The 6,554-nt window shown below is 46.0% G+C and overlaps 1 long non-coding RNA gene across 1 annotated transcript; it reads left to right on the plus strand.

Annotated features, from left to right (window-relative positions):
- Positions 1-299: 299 nt before the first annotated feature.
- LOC106998210 (uncharacterized) lies at positions 300-6,338 on the plus strand. The gene is made up of 3 exons (XR_001444591.3): positions 300-356; positions 2,170-2,288; positions 5,973-6,338. It is a non-coding gene; the product is annotated as an uncharacterized LOC106998210 (long non-coding RNA).
- Positions 6,339-6,554: the final 216 nt, after the last annotated feature.

Consider the following 6,554-nt stretch of genomic DNA (forward strand, 5'->3'; position numbering starts at 1 on the left):
TTCACTGTTTCCATAGACTTTACCAAGCCACTTTGTGAGACTGACAACAAGTAATAGCTTTTAAAATAGTTTTGGCTCTGATGTGGTTTGGCTTTGTGTCCCCACCCAAATCTCATCTTAAATTATATTCCCATAATTCCCATGTGTTGCGGGAGGGACCCAGTGGGAGGTAACTGCATCGTAGGAGTGGTTCCCCCTGTACCGTTCTTCTGCTAGTGAGTAAGGCTCACAAGATCTGACGGATTTATCAAGGGTTCCCACCTTTGCATCTTCCTCATTTTCTCTTGCCGCTGCCACGTAAGAAGTGCCTTTCACCTCTCACCATGATTCTGAGGCCTCCCCAGCCATGTGGAACCGTTAATCCAATTAAACCTCTTTTTCTTTGCAGTCTTGGGTATGTTTTTATCAGCAGCGTGAAAACAGACTAATACAGTAAATTGGTACCAGTAGAGTGGGGCGTTACTGAAAAGATACTCAAAAATGTGGAAGGGACTTTGGAACTGGGTAATAGGCAGAGGTTAACAGAAGAAAACAGAAAAATGTGGAACAGTTTGGAATTTCCTGGACACTTGTTGAATGGCTTTGACAAAAATACGGATAATGATATGGACAGTGAAATCCAGGTTGAGGAGGTCTCAGGTGGAGACGAGGAACTTGTTGGGAACTGGAGCAAAGGTGACTTTTGCTATGTTTTAGCAAAGAGACTGGTGGCATTATGCCCCTGCCTGAGAGATTTCTGGAACTTTGAACTTGAGAGAGCTGATGTAGGGTATCTGGGAGAAGAAATTTCTAAGCAGCAAAGCATTCAAGAGGTGACTTGGGTGCTTTTAAAGGCATTCAGATTTAAAAGGGAAACAGAGCATAAAAGTCCAGAAAATGTGCAGCCTGACAATGTGATAGAAAAGCAAAACCCATTTTCTGAGGAGAAATTAAAGCCAGCTGTGATATCTGCATAAATAACCAGGTGCTGAATGTCAATCTCCAAGACAATGGGAAAAATGTCTTCAGGGCATATCAGAGACCTTTGAGGCAGCCTCTTCCATCAGAGACCCAGAGGTCTAAGAGAAAAAAATAGTTTTGTGGGCCCTGAGCTGTGTGCAGCCTAGGGACTTGGTGCCCTGTGTCCCAGCCGCTCCAGCTGTGGCTGAAAGGGGCCAATGTATAGCTCGGGCTGTGGCTTCAGAGGTGGAAGCCCCAAGACTTGGCAGCTTCCATGTGGTGTTGAGCTTGCAGGTGCACAGAAGTCAAGAATTGAGGTTTGGGAACCTCTGCCAAGATTTCAGAAGATGTATGGAAATGCCTGGATGCCCAGGCAAAAGTTTGCTGTAGGGGCAGGACCCTCACGGAGAACCTCTGCCAGGGCAGTGCAGAACGGAAATGTGGGGTCAGAGCCTCCCACACAGAGTCCCTACTGGGGCACTGCCTAGTGGAGCTGTGAGAAGAGGGCCAAAGTCCTCCAGACCCCAGAAGTGTAGATCCACTGACAGTTGCACCGTGAGCCTGGAAAACCCACAGTCACTCAATGCCAGCCCGTGAAAGCAGCCCAGAGGGAGACTGTACCCTGCAGAGCCACAGGGGCAGAGCTGCCCAAGACCATGGGAACCCACCTCTTGCATCAGCATGACCTGGATGTGAAACCCGGAGTCAAAGGAGATCATTTTGGAACTTTAAAATTTGACTGTCCCACTGGATTTCAGATTTGCATGGGCCCTGAGCCCCTTTGTTTTGGTCAATTTCTCCCCTTTGGAACTGCTGTATTTACCCCAACTGTATCTAGGAAGGAACTAGCTTGCTTTGGATTTTACAGGCTCATAGGTGGAAGGGACTTGCCATGTCTCATGTGAGACTTTGGACGGTGGATTTTGGATTAATGCTAAAATGACTTAAGACTTTGGGGGACTGACTGTTGGGAAGGCATGATTGGTTTTGAAATGTGAGGACATGAGATTTGGAGGGGCCAGGTGCAGAATGATATGGTTTGGCTCTGTGTCCCCACCCAAATCTCATCTTGAATTAAACTCCCATAATTTCCACATGTTGTGGGAGGGATCTGGTGGGAGATAATTTGAATCATGGGGGCGGTTTCCCCCTTACTGTTCTCGTTATAGTGAATGAGTCTCATGAGATCTGATAGTTTTATCAGGGGTTTCCGCTTTTGCTTCTTTCTAGTTTTTCTTTTGCCGCTGCCATGTAAGAAGTGTCTTTCACCTCCTGCCATGACTATGAGATCTCCCCAGCTGTGTGGAACTGTTAAGTGCAATTAAACCTCTTTTTCTTCCTGGTCCCAGGTATGTCTTTATCAGCAGCATGAAAACAGACGAACACAGGTCCTAATAGAAAGCATGTGCTGTTTTAATCCAGTTGACAAAGGCACACCCTGGGCGTTTCACAGGACTGAAGCATTAGGACCTGTGCAGTGTGTGTTTATTTGTTGTTACCCTGGCACCAGCACAGGGGAGAGGATAATCCACTTTCACCCACAACCTTCCCAAGGCTCCCCCACTGAGTGCCAGCAATGGACGTAGCTAAGCCCCAACCTCTCTGCCCAGGGAACCAGCCATCGGCACCCACCAGGCTCCAGGGCCTCTCGGCAGGAGGCCCTTCAAGTTGAAGGAGTGATGTGTCCTGTCCCTGCTTCAGTGGAAGTCAGATTAAAATGTATACCAGAAGGACACAGAATATCTACCTGGGACAAGAGACCCCAAAAGAGAATGAAAAACCAAAATCAAAACAAAAGGAACCTGTGTTATTGGGTATTTAGAGTTGACCGCACGGCTTTTGCTGGCCTGTGTCTCATGCTTGGGAGCACTCGGCTCTGTGGACGTGACAGCTTGAGGGTGTGACCCAGGTCTTATTACTGCTGGGTGTTAGGAAGCAGTGATCGTTTCCTCCAAAAACAAAGACTTCCTCTAATTTCTTCCCATGTGTGAGGTGGAAATCCAATGTCTATATTTCCTATCAGTTACAGAAAAATTACTATTTTTAGATTCTGGCTAAATCTTTACCAACAATGTAAAGAAGGGTCATTTGGACTTATTCTTGTTTAGAAACCAAAAATCTACCCAAATAACTGATTTCCAAATTACATGGGTCTGGTAGTTTTGTCTTGGTTTGCTTTAAGAGGGTAATTTCTCCGTATCCTTCAAGAAGTCTGATATACAGTAGGTGATTAATAAATGTTTGTTGAATAAATGAATGAATGAGACTGTGACATATACTGTTAGAGACATTGTGTTGTGTCAGTATCAATGATATTTATGATACAAGACAAGGCATTTTACTTCCGCCTTTAGAGATGCGGAAGTAAAATTTATGATACAAGACAAGGCATTTTACTTCCGCCTTTAGAGATGCGGAACATACAATTTATTGTATGTTACCATCATATTTATAAAGCCCCTTTCCACCTCTGTGTAGGGGAACTCAATGCTCTTTATCAAGAGCAATCTGTGAATTTTGAAGAAACAGCAGACATCAGAAGAAGGAAATCTCCATCTAAAGATAAAATCACCTAGAAATTGCCTAGCGCATGATGAAAACTCATGCTTTGCTTGCTGGCTATAAGTATTTCTCTTGGGGTGGTTGTACATGTTACTTTCTGGCTTCCCACCCGCTAGGATGCATGCCACACTGAACTTAAATTCCGTGACTAACTGCCATGCACAGATGTCCTGGAGACAAATACACACCAGAAAATATGCCGAGTATCATAGTCACACGAAACATTATAGAACTAGCAAATATTTGCTGCTTTTGGCTGGGTTGGAAATTATCTTCTGTGAGATAAATCTTTTGGCTAAAATATGATTTTTAAAGATTCTCAAATGTTTGAGTCTTCATTTCTGCATTAATTAAATTAAGATGGAGCCAGCGTCTCAGAGAAAGCTCACATGCTCTTAACTCATGAGGTTGCTCTGAAGTATCTCATTCTGTTTACACTCATCCTCCTGCGTGGCAAGGAAGAGAAAGAGCCAATAAATAAATGAAATAAACGAAAAGTCCTTCAGCTTCAGGCCCAGAACGGAGGTCTCAAGCTTGGTAGAAAATGGACTGACCAAGAAACAAGCCATAGTGTCTGAGCACACGGACGCCTACAAATGAGAGGTCTGTTCTTTCCCACTGGTCCACAGGGGCCCCAAAGTCTCGCATTTAGACTTTAGGCTCTTTCATCTTTGTTAAACATATATTGATGTATTGGTCTTCGAGTTTTATTTTGCTTTCTATGAAGACAATGCCTGTAACCATCTGTTGTACGTAATAGAATGCCACAGTGACTAAAATACGCAAAAAGAACAAGACCCAGAAAGGTGAAATCAAAAATCCTTGTTGTAGTAGCCACTAAGAAGAAGTCCGACGTCTATCTCTCATTTGCATTGACCCATTTGTGTATTTATGAACTCATTTGCCTGACAGGTACTGCACGTTTCCTGCGCGCCTTCAAAGCTGTTTCATCTCATTTCCCTTCCTCTCCGATTTGATTGAGGGGCTCTTCCGAGCCTTCGGCACCGGACTCAGTTCTTGTTGAAACACCGCCCGCCACTCTCAGCAGTCCCTGTGTTGAATGGTGGAGCAGCCAAAGTGGGTTCTCAGAGCCCGCTGCACCCCTCTGCAGACCCCACCTGCCAGCTCCCTCCTCTTGGCCCTCAGAGGCCAGGCCCGGCCTGCTCCAGCGCAGTGACCCCAAAGCCTCTTTCCTGCAACGGAACACCTCCAATTACCCCCTTGTCCTGTGTGTTCCTTTCTCCTGAAGTTTGCCCTCTCCCACAGCATAAGCAAGCTGCAGCCTCTCCTGCGTCTGAAACCTCTCCTGGACCCTGCAGCCTCCTCCCTCTGACCCTGTCCCTGCCATGCTGCTTCTGGCAGCTCCTCCAGGCTTCCGCTTGGTCACGCTTTCCAGATGTTCCCCTGACTTCTGCCCACATGGGGCTGAGGCTTCACTGGAGCTCGGGGATGCCCTGCAGAGATTCCTGCTGCTCCCTCTCAGGCCTGGGCACCTCCCATGACTCCAGGGACAGAGCTCCTCCTGCCTCCCAGACAACTCGCTCTTCCCTGTGCGGGCTTGGTGCCCTGCAGTTGGTTCTTCTCTGTACCCTGCTGGCCTCGTTGCAGCGAGCTCCTCTCTTCAGCCTCTGCCGTGCACGGTGAGTGGCTGTGGGCACGGGATGCCCACAGGCAGATGCATCTCAAGCCAATGCCAAGCCGCCCTCTCCCCTGGGAATAAGCCCATCTTCCCACACCTTATTCCCACCCACCACCGTCAACCGGGGGGTGTCAGTCACCCCAGCCTCCACCAGGCCCCACATCCTGATGACTTCATTTTGAAAACTTATTTTTAAAGTTTTCATATTTAAATATTAAACTGATAACTTTGCAATTAGGGATAAAATTCAAAACCGTAAAGAAAGAAAAATTAAATTATCCCAATTTTACCACCCAGAAATCACTGATGCCAGTGTTCAATGAGTGTTATCACAAACCTCTCCATGAATGGGAAAGAATAAAAGAAGGAAAAGCACATTTAAAAATGTGATTATACCATAAACGCTAAAGTATAACAAAGCACAGAATTTAATTTTAAATGAATTTGACCAACAAAACAGAGAACTGGACGATAAGTGAAGGAGAATCAGAGTTCAGACACATTTTCAGTTACAAAAGAAATAATAGCTCCTAAAAATACAGCTCTGAAGTTCGTCAAAATGTTAACAAAACTGTGAAGAAGATGGAACTTTTTAAAGCCAGCGGTTCAGGTTTGGGTCACACTAAGGGCCACTGGTTCTGAATGAGAAAATCAGCATCTGTGAACGTTCTTTTATCCCCTCTCTTCCCTGAGCTCCGGTTGTGTACACGTCTCCAGCGCATTTCCCATGATCAACATTTTTTATCTTCGTTCCACATTTAAACAGATTCAGTTGTTTTTCTGTAGTTCAGTCTATTTTGGTGCACTTCCTGTTTCTGACCGCTTCATTCAGGTGGTTCTCATTCGTGGCGGGATCACACCAGCAAGAAGGATGTTAAAGGACAACTCCTCGGGGCCGTCCTACACTGAAACCACCTGAGTGCTGCAGTCTCTGTGCTTTCAGAAAATCACGGTGGGCACACAATTTTAGACTAAGACTTTGATCGCATGCGAGTTACTGTTCACGAATCCAGGGCCAGCCTGGTGACTGTCTTCCTTTAAAGCACCTGGCTGGGTACCTAAAATGTTCCATTAAAAAAAAAAATTCAATAACTTCATCAGAACAGGCCTTGATATAGACAGATCTCCATTTCTTTGGTTGTTTGAGTGAGTTTTTGCTCTGCAGGCTCAATTCTTTAGAATTTAGTTCTGAAATCACCCTATTGTTGAATATTCGTTTCCTAGCCATCTGCCGCTGTCTTTCTTTCTCTGCAACCTTGGTGGGTCTGATGAGCAGAGAGAGTGTGGGCAGCAAAGCCGCCAGGAAAGCCCAGAGCAGCAGAGCAGGGATGGAAGGTGGTGGCGGGGGGAAGGGGGGGGGGATGTGGAGCAAGGGGCTGGAGCGGCGGTAAGGAAACATAGGGGAAACCTAAGG

Source organism: Macaca mulatta, chromosome 4 (genome assembly GCF_049350105.2).
Source record: "Macaca mulatta isolate MMU2019108-1 chromosome 4, T2T-MMU8v2.0, whole genome shotgun sequence".
NCBI lineage: Eukaryota > Metazoa > Chordata > Mammalia > Primates > Cercopithecidae > Macaca > Macaca mulatta.